This window comes from Mobula hypostoma, chromosome 9 (genome assembly GCF_963921235.1).
Source record: "Mobula hypostoma chromosome 9, sMobHyp1.1, whole genome shotgun sequence".
Taxonomy (NCBI): domain Eukaryota; kingdom Metazoa; phylum Chordata; class Chondrichthyes; order Myliobatiformes; family Myliobatidae; genus Mobula; species Mobula hypostoma.
The window spans coordinates 124,149,460-124,167,859 of NC_086105.1; positions in this window are offsets into that span (position 1 = coordinate 124,149,460).

Sequence of the window (18,400 nt, forward strand, 5' to 3'; positions counted from 1 at the left end):
ACATACAAAATGCTGGAGGAACTCTGCAGGTCAGGGAGCATCTATGGAAATGAATAAACAGTCGTCATTTCGGGCTGAGACCCTTCATTAGTAATATTTATAATATTACTCAAATATTCCTGAAATATTAAATAGACAGCAAAGTCATGGTCCTAAAAACCTTTAACACTTTGAAATAGAAGAGCATGAACTTTCCTACAGTAGAATCACATCATCTGTCAAATTCTATTACAGTAAACTGGTAAAATCATCACCATAACTTGGCATAAACAATTAATTTAAGTATCTCTTTAAAATATTCCAATATTTTACTATTTTATGCTGATGTTAATTAAATATATTTTTCACTTTTTGGCATTAGGAATTTCACTTTCAAAATAAAGTCTGAATATTACGGTGAAAAGCAGGGCATTTTATTGTTGTTTGCAAACTCCCTTAGGAGGTGTCTGCTGTTGAAGCACATAGAATGAACAGCAAAGGAACAGAAGTGAACAAGCACGGTTGCAGCCGTAAACGTTCACACCACTCCTAGACTGAAGAGCATTTCAACACGAGCTCAAGGTTTCCAATTAAATTAAAAATTAATGACAGGGTTTTTCCAAAGGCATTGCTATTTGTGGTTAAATTGGTAGAAGATGAAAGGAAATGAGAAACAGAGATCAGAAAACACCAGAGGTGGAAGGCTTCCACCCACTGTAATATTATCAATGTTTTGCAGGCAGCCTATCCACAACAAGCCAGCTGCACTGCTGAAAAATGCCTTCAGCTATTCCTCAGCAGAGCGGCAGTGCAGGCCACAACTCCTTTCACATCGGGGATCATTTAAGCTATCAGCCAATGTACTAATTCCACAACTTTGTGGGAGGAGATGTCTCCTCTGGCAAACAGTTTTCTGCAGCTACCATAACCTATTCCTTCTCCTTTGTTTTGTGGCCTAACCTCAGCCTCACTAATATAGCATAGAGCAGGCCTTTCTGGCCCAATGAGTCATGCCACCCAGCGTCCAACCTATATTACACTAGTCCGATCGCAGTACAGTTTACAATGACCAATTAACCAACGGACCGATATGTCTTTGGACTGTGGGAAGAAACTGGAGCACCTGGAGTAATCCCACATGGACACGGGGAGGTCATGCAAATTCCTTACAGTCAGCGCCAGAATTGAACTCTGAACTCTAATGCCCTGAGCAGTAATAGCATCAGGTTAACCGTTATGCTACCATGACGCCCCACCCTCTGACACACTCCTAAATGGACATTGAAGCTTTGGACACTACCTCACTTTTTTTAATATACAGTATTTCTGTTTTTTGCACATTTTTTAAAACCTATTTTAAACTCATTTTTAAAAGCTGGTGATCTCTTTGGAAACTCACCCGGCAGACAATGGCAAACCACTGCTGTAACTTGCCTCGTACACAGTTCCCCACTACGTCAGAGAGGCGTGGAGGGAATTCGTCCGCTAACTGGAGAAACTCCGGATGCGACATACCTTTCCTTTCCTATTCACTATACATAACTGATTTACTTGTCTATTTATCCTTATGTTTTATTTTATTTATTACTACTATTTTTTCTCTCTTTGCTAGATTATGTATTGCATTGAACTGCTGCTGCTAAGTTAACAAATTTCACATCACATGCCGGTGATTATAAACCTGATTCTGATTCTGAAATATCTTGCCCTCGGACTATAGCAAGCTGTTTTTTGAATGTAAAATGTTAATCACAATAAGTTTACGATAGCTCGAATTGCTGCTGTTTTAATCGCGAGGAAGATAGCCTTACGTTATGGGAAAATATTGATCAGTTGGTAAAAGGGAAGGAGCAATAGCAGGTGGAATTTAATCTTGATAAGTGTGACTGACGCACTTTGTAAAGTCTACTAACAGCAGGATAGACACAATAGGGAGTACTGAGAAGCAAAGGAACCCTGTTGCACATGAACGTAAAGCCAGCAACAAAGGGAGATACAAGGTCAAAGAAATTATATGGAATAAATGGCATCAGCCACGACACAGAACCTAAGAGCTGGAAGGTTATGATACAACGTTATTAAGCATTGTTTAGGCTATAAATTGTGTACTGACTGCCATTCCATTCATCACAAAGTCAGAAGGATATGCTAACATTCTAGGGATGCAAAGGAAGTTTACCAGAACTTTGCCTGGGACAGAGCATTTCACTTGTGAGAGACCGGATCATCTGGTTTATTTTTCCCTGGAGAGGAGGAGTGGTGGTGGGGGGGAGGAGTGCGGGGCGGGGGCTGGCATTGGTTGCTGGACGTAGAAAGGAGCAATAGCAGGAAATTTTTCCTCGTAATAGAGATCTTGAAAAAAATCAAGGACAAATCAGCATCAGTTTTAATATCAGCGCCATTTATTATGAAATTCGTTGTTTTGCAGAGCAGTAAATTTCAATGCATAACAAGAAAAAAAAGTTAAAAAACCTATAATTTACAATAAGAAGTACAGAAAAAAATAAATTAAGTAAGTAGTGCAAAAGAGAGGAAAAATAGCAACGTTGTGTTCGTGGATTCATTGGCCATTCTGAAATCTGATGACAGAGGTGAAGAAGCTGTTCCTGAAATGTTGTGAATGTGTCTTCAGGCTCCTGTATATCCTTTCTGATGGTAGCAAAGAGAAAAAGACACGTCCTGGTTGATGGAGTTGATGATGCCACCTTTTGGAGGCATCGCCTTTTGAAGGGGTTCTCGATGCTGGGGAGGCTAGTGCCCATGATTGAGTTGGCTGAAGTTGCAACTCTCTGCAGCCTTTTCCAATCCTGTGCAGTGGCCGGACAGTGATGCAACCAGTTAGAATGTTCCCCATGGTACATCTGTCAAAATTGGCGAGTCTCTTTGGTGACATACCAAGTCTCCCCAGACTCCCCCGGGAACTTGAAATTGTTCACCCTTTCCACTGCTGATCCCTTAATGGGGACTGGAGTGTATTCCCTCTCAACTTTCCCTTTCCTGAAGTCCATAATTAATTCCTTGATCTTACTGATATTGAGTGCAAGGTTCTTGCTGTGACACCACTCAGACAGCTGATCTGTCTCATTCCTGTATGCCTTCTCGTCACAATCTGAAATTCTGCAAGCCGTAGTTTCTGTCATTGGCAAATTTACAGATGGCATTTGAGCTGTGCCAGCCATACAGTCATGGGTGTAGAGGGAATAGGGCAGTGGGCTAAGCACTCATCCTGAGAGTCACCAGTGTTGATTGTCAACGAGGAGGAGATGTTGTTTCTCATCTGCACAGACTGTGGTCTCCCAGTGAGGAAATAAAGGATTCGGTTGCAGAGAGAGCTTCAGAGGCCCATGTTTTGGTGCTTGTTGATTAAAACTGAGGGGTATGATTCTGTTGAACATTGAGCTGTAATTGATAGAGCCTGATGCAGGTGTTATTATTGTGCAGGTGATCCAATGCTGAGTGGAAAACCAGTGAGATTGTATCCACTGTAGACCTATTGTGGTGGTAGAGCAATTGTGGATCCAGGTCCTTCTCTTGCTTTAAACATAGATGTAAAGTAAGCAGCTTGGAGGAGTTCTAAGGAAGATTTAATGCTGCACTTCTAACAAGAGCTGAGCTAATTTTCAGAATTGATGGGAAACTGTTTAACCTATGGTCCCTACACTCCAGAACCAAGGTCGCTTGAACCTAAACAGTTGAGCTGCAGTCTGCAGACAATACTTGCATTGACCTCTCTTGGAGGGCAATCTCTGGTCCATTGTTAACTGTTCTGTAAATTGTTTGCTCTGTTCGGAAGCTTTCAGGTAATTTTCCCCACAAATTACCAGATTTATCAAGCACTCTATTTGTCAGCACATTACAGTGAACTCATAGACGTTGGAATTCCCCATACAATGATGTAGTACGTTTGAATAAGAACAATGTTGCACATTTCCTAACTACTTTTTTGTTTTCATTTTGACCTTTCACTTTTTCTCTCCTCAGTCACCAGTAGTGCAACACCCAAAATTCATCCCCACAGTGATTTTCAATCCAGTCGACACATACAAAATGCCGGAGGAACTCAGCAAGGTAGGCGGCATCTAGGAAAAGAGTACAGTCGACATTTCGGGCTGAAACCCTTCAGCAGGATGGTCTGATTCAATCCGGTTTGTCTGATTTTGTTTACACATACAATGACCAGCCTCTGTTAGTCCATTTTCTGCCGAAGTCATGCTTTTAAAAGGGCTGACTCTCAAACTACACTTTTGTTTCTTTTCTCTCATGGAGATCTCTGCTCTGCTGCAGCCTCAGGGGGCCTCACGTGTGCTTTGAGTGCATTGCTCAACAAATTCAAGGTCACAATCGCTTTCCATTTCCTAGCCTCAAGATTATTTCTGACTGTTGTCAGCTGTTGCTGACTTCTGCCACATCTCATAGTTTGCTGCTCACTGTTGATTTATGGAGGTCGTCTAGGCTCCATATGCAAACAATAAGGATTTTATCTGCTCTTCCAGCAGCCTGTAGCAGCAGAGGATTTGCCCACATTGAACATTTCCCCAAAATTTAGGCATTCATATACTGCATTCATTTTCCTCCTGTCAACATCTACCAGGAGCACCTGGCTATAGTCCTAGAAGATCCCTGTGACCCTTTGTATGGAGTGCTCACTTTATCAGATAGCTTGCCAATTGTTTTCTGTCCCCTTTGGAGCCCAGTCCTACACATGCATCCTCTCTTCATTGCAGTATCTACTCTTTAAGTTGCACCACTCTCCAATAGCTGGAAGAGTGTCACGTATGGTGGGATATCCTTGTAAAGGATGGCTGCTGAGATTGCTGACTAGATCCCACAGTGGCAAGAACTTGCAATAAGTCAAAACAATAGGTTGTGATGAAACTGACAAAGCACAGAGCTTCAAGACCAATCGATCAATGTTCTTCAAGGAACCTTAAAATTGGAGATTGCATTATACATGCAATTGATATTGCATTAGGGTGGCATGAAATGCTAACCATGCAATTAAATGCAGTAAAAGTAGCTTCTGCAACATGTAGTCGAGTGTACAATTTTAACTTATTAAAACAAATTCCACCCATCACTGCCCAACCAAATCATTTGGCCACTAATTTGAATGTTCCTTCCAGGCACACCAAAGCATTTAACAAACGTAATTGACTTGGATTTTAAACCCACCAGAATGACTGCTCTCACTCAACCCAAACTTTTTAAATTGATTTACTAAGCTTTAGCATGCAGTCAGCCCTTCTGACCCTTTGAGCCACGTTGTCCCAGCAAACCCACAACCCCAGTTAGCTTGAACCAGGTTTCCCTTTGGGTTTGTCGAGATAGATAAAATGTTCTGCCCCAAGTAACAGCCTTTCAAAAACAGTGGGGAAGGACAATTCTAGTTCCTAGAGTATCTGGAAAAAAAAATCTGTGTCTTGTTGTAATGCACAGCTTTCCAAATAGGTTTATAGTGGGAATACTCCAGAAAGAATACAGATTATTGACTCTATTATCGTTATGATTATCGCATATTTTTGATTGCAGATAACTAGAAACCTAGGACTTTAGCTAACAATGCATTATTTCAAATGTTATATAATGTTTAGTTCAACTTGTATGCCAGTTCAGTATTTACCTTCATTTTGAAGGCACAAGTCCAACCGTGTTACAACAAACAGAACAGTCTGTATCTTCCTGTGCAAGACGGCTTGATGTGCTCATCCATTTCTCTAACCAGATCTGCTCATTCCCTGAGCCATCTGCTCTCAGATTAAAAACACAAATGATTCTTTCATTGTGAAAACAATCAAATGTCTCTTTGTAGAAATAGAAACTGACTCAACGCCTATTTACATACTTTGACATTCCAAGTTAAAACTGAAGCCAACCATTTTCTGTCTTCCTTTCCATTTATCAAACTCCTCTTGGCATTGTGCCTCCGGTTTTCTTATTTACCACAGCGTGTCCTGTGTATCTTCAGAGCAGCTCCAGCGCTTCCTCCTTGCGTGCTGAGACGCCTGAAACTAACTAAATCTTCTCCAGTTACATTTCCTTGGCACTTGCTGTGTGCACCCTTTCTCTTTGCAGGAAGTAAAGGGATCTGATTGGCAATTACCCATCTTTCTGCCCAGACATCTGGCAGCCATGCTATGGGTCTGTTGCTCGCAGGTACACGCTCCCTCTAAACAGCTCTCCTTCAAGACTTAAGCAAACCATTTATTGCAGGCAGCATAGGTATGTGCAGTGTTACAGAGACCAGGATTGAATATTGTTTTCAAAAGCTCCCTCTGAATAGTAAATGTTTCCTTTCACCCATTTTATAACACAGGCAAGATATAATGGAAATAAAATACTGATATATTTTTGTTATATGGACAGTATATTCTGTGGAGGATTTACAGAAAAGTGCCTTTTGGTCAGTCTTGTGAGAACATTTAAGTTATTCCAATATATTTGGTTGGTGTAGTTGCTCTGACTTCATATTCCTTCCTTATATAATTTCAGTTTAAATCTCCAAAGCAATTTTTCCCTACTGATAACTTAACAAGTGAAGTGTCAGTAGACCTATTTTAAAACATTAAGCTGTTTTCGCTAGCTACCAGGGATTGCTCCTCCTTCCACTCGGAAATAAAATAATTAGTTTAATTAGAATTGGCAGAGTAAGTATTGTTGCCTGAGGAATTTTCCACATGAAGAGAGTAATTCAATAATGTAGGTGAGGGGTTTGGCTTGAAACATCAACTGTTTATTTCCCTCCGTAGGTGCTGCCTGGCTTGCTGAGTTCATCCAGCGTTTTGTGTGTATCGCTGAAATACCCAAGAAGTACTTTGGAAGAAACTTCAATAGACACTGGCAATGTTGTTCAGGAGAACGAATGTTTATCCTAATACTAATTGACAAACTGAGCAAAATTCAAAACAATTATTCAAATACATTATCCATGTAACTATAAAAAGATGCATTTCCACTCAGTGGCCACTTAGGTGCCTTCTCCACGTATTAAAGTGACCACTAAGAGTATGTTAATAGTCTTCTACTGCGGTAGCCCATCCACTTCAAGACATGCATGTTATGCATTTAAAGAAGCTCTTCTACACACACAACTGTTGTGATGTGTAGTTATCTGAGTTACTGTCAGCTTTGATCAGTCTGGCCATTCTCCTCCGACCTCTCTCATTAACAAAGCATCTTCACCCACAGAACTGCTGCTCACTGGCTGTTTTTGTTTATTGCGGAATTGTCAGAGTTATATTTAAGACAAATGTGTATAGATTTTTGCATAGTAGGGGAATTACGTGTTATGGGGAGAAGGCAGATAGGTGGAGATGAGTCCATGGCCAGATCAGCCATGATCTTATTGAATGGCGGAGCAGGCTCAACGGGCCAGATGGCCTACTCCTGCACCTATTTCTTCTGTTCTTATGTTATTATGTCTGTAAACTCTAGAGACTGTTATGTGTGAAAATCCCAGGAGATCCGCAGATTCTGGGATACTCAAACCAACCCGTCTGGCACCAGCAATCATTCCATTGTCAAAGTCACTTAGCTCACCTTTCTTTCTCATTCTGATATTTGGTCTGAACAACAAATGAATCTTTTGACCATGTCTGCATGCTTTTTGCGAAGAGTTGCTGCCACACAATGGGCTGATTCAATATTTGCATTAACGAGCAGGCGTGTAGGTGTACCTAATAAAGTGGCCACTGAACGTATTTCTACAAGTTAACAAAAAAATCAAAGTACTGCAGATCATAACACCTTGCAGAGTGTATTTGCATAATATCATGAAAACTTATAGGTTGGCCACATCTGAAAGACAAAAGAAAAATAAGCTTGTTATCCTCTGGAATTTTACTGTTAATAACTGTACCTTACTGCCATTGCTGGAAATTAATCTCTTTTGGAAGGGGCTAGGCTGAATAAGGCAAATAAGTCACAAGTGAAAAACATTAACAAGTTAAACCATGAGGTGGAGACAAAACAAGGCTTCGTGTACTTTGAGTATTTGCATATCGACATGACTAATCCTACTATCAAATGCATGCACTGATTAAATAAATTGCTTATCTTCCTCGTTTAAAAGGCTCATGCAACCATGTTTGCTTGGTACCATTGAATGATAAGTTTCAGTTATAATAATCTCTGAATTTAATACAGAATGTTGTCACATTGTTGGAAGTCATGAGGAATTAGGACTTTAAATCTTCCAGTATTTGGTGAAATAATTTTACCATTTTTTTAGATTATGAAGACACACAGTCCTCTTTTATTGTCATTTAGTAATGCATGCATTAAAAAATGATACAATATTCCTCCGGTGTGATCTCACAAAAACACAGGACAGACCAAGACTGAAAAACTAACAATAACCACATAATTATAACATATAGTTACAACAGTGCAACAATACTATAACTTGATGTAGAACAGGCCATGGCACGGCAAAAAAGTTCAAAGTCTCTCTAATGTCCCACATCTCACACAGACGGGAGAAGGAAGAAAACTCTCCCTGCCATGCCCGACCACAGTCCGACTCTGAATCGTCCAAAAACTTTGAGCCTCTGGTCAGCTCTCCGGCACCAAGTACCAAGCACCATCTATATCCAAACAATTCGACCTCAGCCTCGGTCACCAGCAGCAGGCAAAGCCGGGGATTTTGGGGCCTTCCCTCCGGAAGATTCTCGATCACCCAGTAACAGGGGCAGTGAACCAGCGTTTCAGAAATTTCTCCAAATGTTCCTCTGTGCTTTCATGTCTGTCTTCATCAAATCAGAGTTGTCCATGGCCCCTATTTAACGGATACGATATCATTTTCACCAGGGAGCTGCACGCGCGCATTACGCTGCCATCTTCTCCTCCCGCCTTCTTGCATTTATATCTTACATTTTCTGTAAAATATTAAGGGCATAAGATATTGGAGCAGAATTAGGCCATTTGGCCCATCGAGTCCACTCTGACATTTCATCATGGCTGATCCAATTTTCCTCTCAGCCCCAATCTCCTGTCTTTTCACAGTATCCTTTTCTGCCCTGACCAGTCAAGAATCTCGCAACCTCTAACTTAAATATACATAAAGACTTGGCTTGCCCAGCTGCCTGTGGCAAAGAATTCCACTGCTTCACTACTCTCTGACTAAAGAAATTCCTCCTCATCTTCATTCTAAAAGGATGCCCTTTATTCCGAGGCCGTGTCCTCTGGTCTTAGATTCTCCCACCAAAGGTAACATCCTCTTCACATCCACTCTATCAAGGCCTTTCACCATTTGATAGATTTCAATGAGATCACTCCTTATTCTCCTGAATTCTAGCAAATACAGCCCCAGAACCATCAAATGTTCTTCATATGACAAGCCACTCAATCCTGGAATCATTTTTGCGAACCTCCCTTGAACCCTCTCCAGTTTCAGCACATCCTTTCTAAGATAAGGGGCCCAAAACTGCTCACAATACTCCAAGTGAGGCCTTGTCAGTACTTTATAAAGTCTCAACATTACATCCTTGCTTTTATATTCTTAATTTCTGGTGGAATGTAGCCATCATTCACTGCTTGACTTAATTTAGCAAAAATAAAACAGAAGCTAACTTCATAAAATTTTATTTCTAAACGATCACAGTGATGACTTGTGAGCTGTACTTTATGGCTTTCCATAGCAACTTCAACATGGGTGCCTCTTGTGCTGTGATCATGCAGGAAACCAGAGGAGAGTTATGCTGAGCATATTGGCACCAGAACAAGATGTTCCCCCTATCCCTTCAACAGCCTGAGACTGAGAGAGAAGGGCTGCTGCTTTCCGAAGAGTATACAGTATCTGGCAGTTAGAGTTGACATAACTAGATAATTGGGCATGAGGAGGTTCAGAGTGCTTAATCATGTGGTAGCAGACATTCGGAGTCTACTGGAAGAACTCCTACCTCTGGTGGAACATGTGAGCAGACTTTACCAGTGTCTGTCAGTCATCGATGATCTGGGATTTTTCTAGATCATCATCATTTAGATTAGATTATGAGAACACTCAGTCCTGTTTTATTGTCATTTAGAAATGCATACACGCATTAAGAAATGATACAATGTTTCTCCGGAGTGATATCACAGAAAACTGGGCAAACCAAAGACTAACACTGACAGAACCACATAATTATAACATATGGTTACAGCAATGCAAAGCAATACCGTAATTTGATGAAGAACAAACCATGGGTACGGTAAATAAAGTCTCAAAAGTCCCCGAGTCCCCGATAGCAGGCGGCAAAAGGGAGAAACTCCCTGCCATAAACCTCCAGGCACCGTCAACTTGCCGATGCCTCGAAAGCACCTGACCACAGCCGACACTGAGTCCATCCGTCCGAAAACTTCGAGCTTTCGACCAGCTGCTCCGATACAGCCTCCCGAGTGCCATCCTCTGCCGAGCGCCTTCGACCTCGCCCCGGCCGCTGAAACACGCAAAGCTGAAGATTTCGGGGCCTTCTGCTCCGGAGATTCCGGTTACCACACAGTAGCAGCGGCAGTGAAGCAGGCATTTCAGAAGTTTTCCAGATGTTCCTCCGTACTCTCACGTCTGTCTCCATCAAATCAGAATTGTGCACGGTCCCCTACTTGACAGTAACAGACATCACCACCGAAGTGGCTGCGCGCGCTGCCGTGGCGCCGCCATCTTCTCCTCTTGTGGATGATTTAGCTACAGTGAGGATGATCAGAATAAGCAGGATCTCACCTCATCTGCTCTGGCTCACTTCCTACTGCATGGACATCGTTAACTGTGCGTTTGTGACAATCAAGCCATGTCCTGGCCACAAACCACCCTGCTGATCTGGCACACATACCTTACACTGCTGTACACCTGTCGAACAGCATAAGTCCTGTAAAATTCTACTTCGAGAACATTTCCCAAGCACTAATCTAAAATGCATGCCAACAAATAATGCCATTGCATTTCCTGCACTGGGTTGTGTTAGTGCAGTGTCCCTGTGTCAGTGCTGAGGGTCTGCAGAGGTTTGTGCTTCTCCTGGTTGACTCCATCTGGAATACAGCACCAGGGGGCTGTTGGCAAATCCATGGCAGAAGCCCTAGATTTCTGTATTTGCATGGATGTGCACGCATTGTTCAGGATTCAGAATCAAAATCAGGTTTAATATCACCGGCATACGTTGTGAAATTTATTAACTTTGCGGCAGCAGTACAATGCAATACTAAGAATTACAGTAAGTATATACATATATTTATATCCTGTGCAATGGTTTGTCCTGCCATGGCCTCTGGTCCTCTGGCTCTGCTTCACCCGCTTCGCCAGATGTCGGAGGTGACCTAAGAAAGTCCTGCCAATGGCTGGAAATGGCGCGGCTGAAGGACAACACAGAGGCACTGCTCATGGTGCAGAAGAACAGGCAGTGAGCACAAGAGCAACAAAGCAGCGAGCTATCACACCAGACAAGACCCAAGATGCAGACTGTGCAAAGAATCCACTGGAACCACCCAGCACATAGTAGCAGGGTGCAAAGTGCAGGCAGGGACAGCATACACTGAATGGCACAACCGAGTTGCAGGAATTGTGTACAGGAACATCTGCACTGCGCATGGATTGGACACTCCCAAGTCCAAATGGGAAACACCTGAGAAGGTAGTGGAAAATGACAGAGCTAAGATCCTGTGGGACTTTCAAATACAGACTGATAAGCAGGTACTGGCCAACCAACTGGACACGGTAATACTGGACAAGGAGCAGAAGAAGGTAGTAGTGATAGATGTGGCAATCCCGAATGACAGTAACATCAGGAAGAAAAAAAATGAGAAGCTGGTGTAATACCAGGGCTTAAAAGAGCAGATAGAAATGATGTGGAAGGTCAAAGCCAGAGTAATCCCGGTGGTAATAGGAGCACTTGGAGCTGTGACCCCTGGATTGGGAGAGTGGCTCCATCAAATCCCGGGAACAACATCTGAGATCTCGGTCCAGAGGAGCACACTAGGAACAGCAAGGATACTGTGCTGAACACTCAAACTCCCAGGCCTCTGGTACAGGGCCCAAGACTGAGGGAAAAATACATATATACATCACCCATATATAATAGTTAAATTAAAGAAGTGCAGAAAAAAGGAAATAAGAAAGTAGTGAGGTAGTGTTCATAGGTTGAATGTCCATTTAGAACTTGGATGGCAGAGGGGAAGAAGATGGTCTTGATTTCTGATTCTGATTCTGATAATGGGTTGGGTAGGTAAATGTGGGCAATCTGTATAGAAATTCCAGCATTCCCATGGAAGCTGCAGGAGAATCTTTACCTATGTCAGAATGATTGAGACTAACACCCTCACATTCTCACACAATGTGAAACAACTTTGTACAATCAGAAATCACCTCTTCCTTTCTAGATCTCCCTTGTGGTAAAATCTCTGGCTTCAGTAGAGGTCGAGACAGGTTATTCAGAAGATGCACTGGAAGAACAGAATGCGTTGGTTCTGTTTGGTTTTTCTTTGTCCTAGTCTTTGAGTGTTGATCTGTAAATAAAAAGATAGTTAATGAATATTTAGACTGTATGGCCTTTATTTTCAACTCTCTGTGAGAGGATGAGTGAAATGAGTGCCACTGAGACGGGTAGTGAGGGAATCACCAAGAGGGAAAAGCTCCTCAATAAAAGTGTTGACCCAGAATGAAGCAAAGCAGAAAATGACCCAGTGTTCTTTTGTGCGTCAGCCAAGATGCCCCACCTGAGCCCATCCCATCTGCCTGTGTTTGAACCATCTCGCTCTCTTCTTGCTACTGCCATTGGGTGGGAGGTACAGGAGTCTTGGGTCCCAGACTGCCAGGTTCGGACCAGTTGGTGCCCTGCAGACATTGGTCTCCTGAACTGGCTTCACTCGCTTCAGCACTAAATGTTTCTGCAGCTGTGGGCTCACTTTCAGAGACTCTGCAGCTCATCTACCGTGTAATATTTGTTCATTTTTTTTTACTATTTGCATAATTTGACCTCTCTTGTAAATTGTGTACATGGACTACACTCAGGGTTCTGAAAGAGGTGCCTGATGATATTGTGGAGGCATTAGTAACGATCTTTCAAGAATCACTAGATTCTGGAATGGTTCTGGAAGACTGGAAAATTGCAAAAGCCCCTCCACTCTTTAAGAAGGGTGCGAGGCAGAAGAAAATAAATTATAGGCCAGTTAGTCTGACTCCAGTGATTGGGAAGATGCTGGAGTCCATTAGTAAGGATAAGGTTTTAGAGTACTTGGAGATGCATGATAAAGTAGGCCAAAGTCAATATGTCTTACTTTAGGGGAAACCTTGCATTACAAATCTGTTGGAATTATTTGAGGAAATAACAAGCAGGAGAGACAAAGGAGAGTCAAAGGATTTTGCTTACTTGGCTTTTCAGAAGGCCTTTGACAAGATGCCTCATGTGAGGCTGCTTAATAGGATAAGAGCTCATGGTATTACAGGAAAGGTATAGCATGGATAGGAGATCGGCTGACTGGCAGGAGGCAAAGAGTGGACTACTCTGGTTGTCAGCCGGTGACCAGTGGTGTGCCGCAGGGGTCGGTGTTGGGATGGCTTCTTTTCACGTTATATGTCAATGATTTGGATGAAGGAATTGATGGCTTTGTGGCCAAGTTTTTAGATGTTACAACGGCAGGTGGGGGGGCAGGTAGTGTTGAGAAAGCAGGGATTCAGCAAAAGGACTTAGACAGATTAGGAGAATAGGCAAAGAAGTGGCAAATGGAATATAGTGTAGTGAAGTATATGGTCATGCACTACGGAAGAAGGAATAAAGACATAGACTACTTTCTAAGTAGGTAGAAAATTCAAAAATCAGAGGTGCAAGGAGACTTGGGAGTCCTCATGCAGGATTCCCCAAAGTTTACCTTGCAGGCTGAGTAAGGATGGCAAATGCAATGTTAGCAGTCATTTTGGGAGAACTAGAGTATAAGAGCAAAGATGTGATGCTGAAGCTTTATAATGCATTAGTCAGACTGCACTTGGAATATTGTGAGCAGTTTTGGGCTTCTTTTCTGAGAAAAATCGCACTGGCATTGGAAGGGGGCTAGAAGAGGTTTACGTGAATGATTCTGAGGGTTAACACAGGAGGAAAGTTTGATGGCTGTGGGCCTGTACTCCCCAGAGTTCAAAAGAATGAGGGAGAATCTCACTGAAATCTATTGAATATTGAAAGACCTAGATATAGTGGTGAGGAGATTTCTTATGGTGGGTGAGTCTAGAACCAGAAGGCACAACTTCATAATAGAGGGATGTCCATTTAGAACGGAGATGAAAGGGAATTTCTTTAGCAAAAGGGTGTTGAATCTGTGGAATTCATTGCCACTGACAGCTGTGGAGGCCATCATTGAGTATATTTAAAGCGGAGGCTGATAGTTTCTGGATTAGTCAGGTTGCCAAGGTTATGGGAAGACAGAGGATGGAATTGAGAGGGATAATAAATTAGCCGTGATGGAGTGGCAGAGCAGACTCGATGGGCTGACTGGTCTAATTCTGCTTGTATGTCTTACTGTCTTGTCGTCACAGATGCATCTGTCCAGGACAGTACCATGAGGAGTGATGAATGCACTGTGCCTGGGGAGATACAATCACCATGTCGTAATCCACGACCACCATGCTAAACCTCTGGTAGCTGACGTACACTCAGTCAGCAATCTCTGTACTTTGGTGTCCGTGAGGGCCCATAGCAGACTATATCTGTGCCTGCCCTGATTTGGCCATTAGACCAAATGTAACATAAGTAGGAGATGGAGGTGGAAGGTCTTTGATCAGAATCTCTACTTGCACCTCCACTACCATCAACCCTCTCCTGGCTCACACTATTCTGTTATTGATCCTGTGTATCTCATGTGATGGTGTAATAATTGTCATTGAAGGTAGGTGTCCATGTGTATGCCCTGGCAAATGTTTAGATCCACCTAAAGTAGTGACATGTTTGATGCTCTCTGTGGGCAGTGGGAACATTCTGCAAAGGCCTGTGCTATCATGTTATTCTTGTTCCAGATGGTTTCCTCCTTGGCAGAGGAGACCTGGAATGCTTGTCTGTCAATCACACCACCTTTGCTGATGCACTGAAGCCATCCTGTTCGATGATGACATCCCATGTTCACTTTGAGCATCCAGCTTGGAGACCCACACACCCTCTGACATGATATTACTCTTCTGTCCTTATCTCCACCACCAGTCAGACTCACTTGAGGTACAAGTCAGCAGGTGAAATGCCAAGTATCTTTCCTACATGATTGTGAATACCTGAGCTACTTCCTCGTAGGCACAAGTGCTGAGCCACTGTGATAGAACAGGTTGACAATGCTAGTTCTCCCAATAACTCTGCTCCTTTGTCCAGTTAGTCACTCCTCCTCGTTCTGTCCTTGTCTAATTTCCCCAGTAGTTCACATACGGTGCTCTCTCATTCTGCAATTCTTGGGAGTTACCATTTACACACCCCAACAGGAAAACAATCACTAGTTTGGCTAATCAAAACAACCCCTTCGGTTAACGCGCTCTACTGGTTTGTAACTCATTAAAAAATGATTCCAGACACAGGCATTCCAAACAGTTTCATTTATTTTCTCCACACCGTTACATCGGTTTGTAGATGCCAGAGTGGCCCCAAAAGACCCGAGGAACAGTCTGGAGCGTCCTAAAATAATGCCTACATTAGTGGGAGCAAGTGCACTACACCTGACACAGGCAGATTTAAACCGTAAGTTTGGCCCTGTTGAAAGGTGTGGAGGTTGGATTTGCCGGTTAGTGAATAGTTATATTTGAAAGTTAATGACAATGTGTGTTGTGGAGAAAGTCTTTGTATATTTGTAAATTTTAGTACATGTTTGTTTTCATTTGTCTATTTGTAAATACTTTTCTTTACATCTTTATTTTTCATCTAGCACTAAATAAAACCCATTTGCACTAACGTGCTGTTGCGACTTACCATCTGTTTTTTTTTGACTAGTGACCCTCGTCGGGCACACTTACCCACACCTGATATGGAGGTGTGACACTGAGAGGGTGAGGGAAGAAACTTGCTGCACAGGCTACAGGTTAGGGTCCTGAGAGAGATAAAAATATGAATTAGAATCTTAAGGGAAAAATATCAAATGGTATCATGAAGCATGTGGCCACCTTATTTGTTACTGGCTTGTTTATATGTGATACACACAGTGAGCCTGGATGAAAAAAAAGTCTGAAACTTGGTAACTCCCCTCACTCACTCTGATGGCCACGCATTCCAACATGTTTCCAATTTCCTGAGCCCCCATCCTCTGCAGGTGTAGGAGCTGATAAATACAGAGGGCCTTCTCGGATCTCCATCTTCTGTAGGGGTGGGAGAGGGTAGGGTTAGGTGCAGAATAGCTGGAAGGACAATATTTGCCCACCATTGAGAACATCTACCATAAACGCTGCCTGGGCAGGGCGAAAAGCATTATCAGGGATGCATCCCACCCTAACCATGGACTTTTTACTCTCCTCCCATCCGGTAGGCGCCACAGGAGCCTCCGCTCCCGCACCAGCAGGCACAGGAAGAGCTTCTTCCCTGAGGCTGTGACACTGCTGAACCTCTCATCACAGCACTAAGCGGTATTGCATCCGTATTGTACTGTCTCAGTACTTTCATATTTGTGTGCTGTAGCACTTTTTTATTCACAGTTATTTTGTAAATAACACTATTCTTTGCATTTCTGGTCATATGCTAAATGCATTTCATTGGCTTTGTATCTGTACTTTGCACAATGACAATAAAGTTGAATCTAATCTAACCTAATCTAAATTTGTACATGGTGGCCATGGGACAGGCATGGTAGTGCAGTGGTTAGCACAACGCTTTACGTCACAGGCACCCCGGGTTCATTTCCCATCACTGCCTGTAAGGAGTTTGTACGTTCTCCCTGTGACCACCAAGTCCTTCGATTTCCTCCCACAGTCCAAAAACTTACCAGTTGGTAGGCTAATTGGTCATTGTAAATTAGGATTAAGTCGGGGGATCACTGGGTGCTGCGGCTGGAAGGGACTGTTCTGTGCTGTATCTCAATGAATAAAATGAAAAGCAGCACCAAATTGTAGAAACCCGAGTAAAGCTTGTATGTGCATTTAACACAGAGCTGAGTTATGTCTCTGGGTAAGTGAGCTAAAAGTGGCAGCTTCCATTCAACAGCTGAGTGTAGGCTGTAACAGCCTACATTCTGACGGTACGAAGGTTGTCTAGTGTGGAAACAACGTGGACTGATGAATGTACACGAGTGGAGTAAGGACTGACTCTCTGAAGAAATATCAAGGCTTCTTGAGTTTAATGACTTTTTATCTTTTTCTCAAAAAAAAGTCTAGCGTATCACACATTAAATTAAACCAGAATACTATTTACCAGAGTAATTCTATATTGTTTAATTTTCAGCAATCTCATAATTCTGGCTGAGCCCACAATTGCCAGCACAATCTATTTACTTCAAGAATTCATGGCATTGCTTTGTTAACTACTCATAGTTTCTTTAATTTGCTCCACATTCACAGGCATTCCTGTGTAATTTTAAATGCCTCCATCCATGTAATGGTGGTAACATAATGGTTTTATGGTGTTGTAATTCTTAGGCCTGGGCTAAAGATTTAGAGATGTGAAAGAACACAGGAGCTGGAGAAATTTCAAACCTTTTCTAAAGATTAACTTTGTCGCATGTACAGTGAAACATAGACTGAAATGCATCGGAGAAGAGGAAGAATTTCTTTAGCCAGAGAGTGGTGAATCTGTGGAAATTGTTGCCATAGGCAGCTGTGGAGTCCCAGTCATTGGGAATATTTAAGGCAGAAGTTGATAGATTCTTGTTTGGTCAGGGCATGAAAGGATACAGGAAGAAAGCAGGATATCGGGGCTGAGAGGGAAATGGATCAATCGTGATGAAATGGTGAAGCAGACTCGATGGGCCAAAGGGCCTAATTCTGCTCCTATATCTGATGGTCTTATGGTTTGCATCAAATCAAATCAGTAAGGATTGTGTTGGGCGGCCTGTAAATATCGCCACACTTCCAGTACCAATATAGCATGCCCACAACTCACTAACCTAAATCGTACATCTTTGCAATGTGGGAGGAAACGGGTGCACTTGCAGGAAGCCCATGCCATCACAGGGAGAATGCACAGAGTCCTCGCAGACAGAACTCTGATCTTACTACGGGTGCTGTAAAGTGAAGCACTAACCGCTATGCTACCGTGAAGTAATTCTGGTATAAAAGGCTGCTATCAGCAGTGGAAATTGGATCTTAAAGATTGGCTGGGAACAACTCCACCAGAATACACAGTCCAAAGTTTAGCCTCATTCAAAAAGTGCTGTAAAAACAAGCCAGTGGTAATTATTTACAGCTTCTCTTCATTCGTTCACTCAAACTCTGACACAAAGCCATGGACTGTTGTGAACATACTGGGGTCTGGAGCTCAAGAACATTTATTGATTCCAGTTCGGCGTT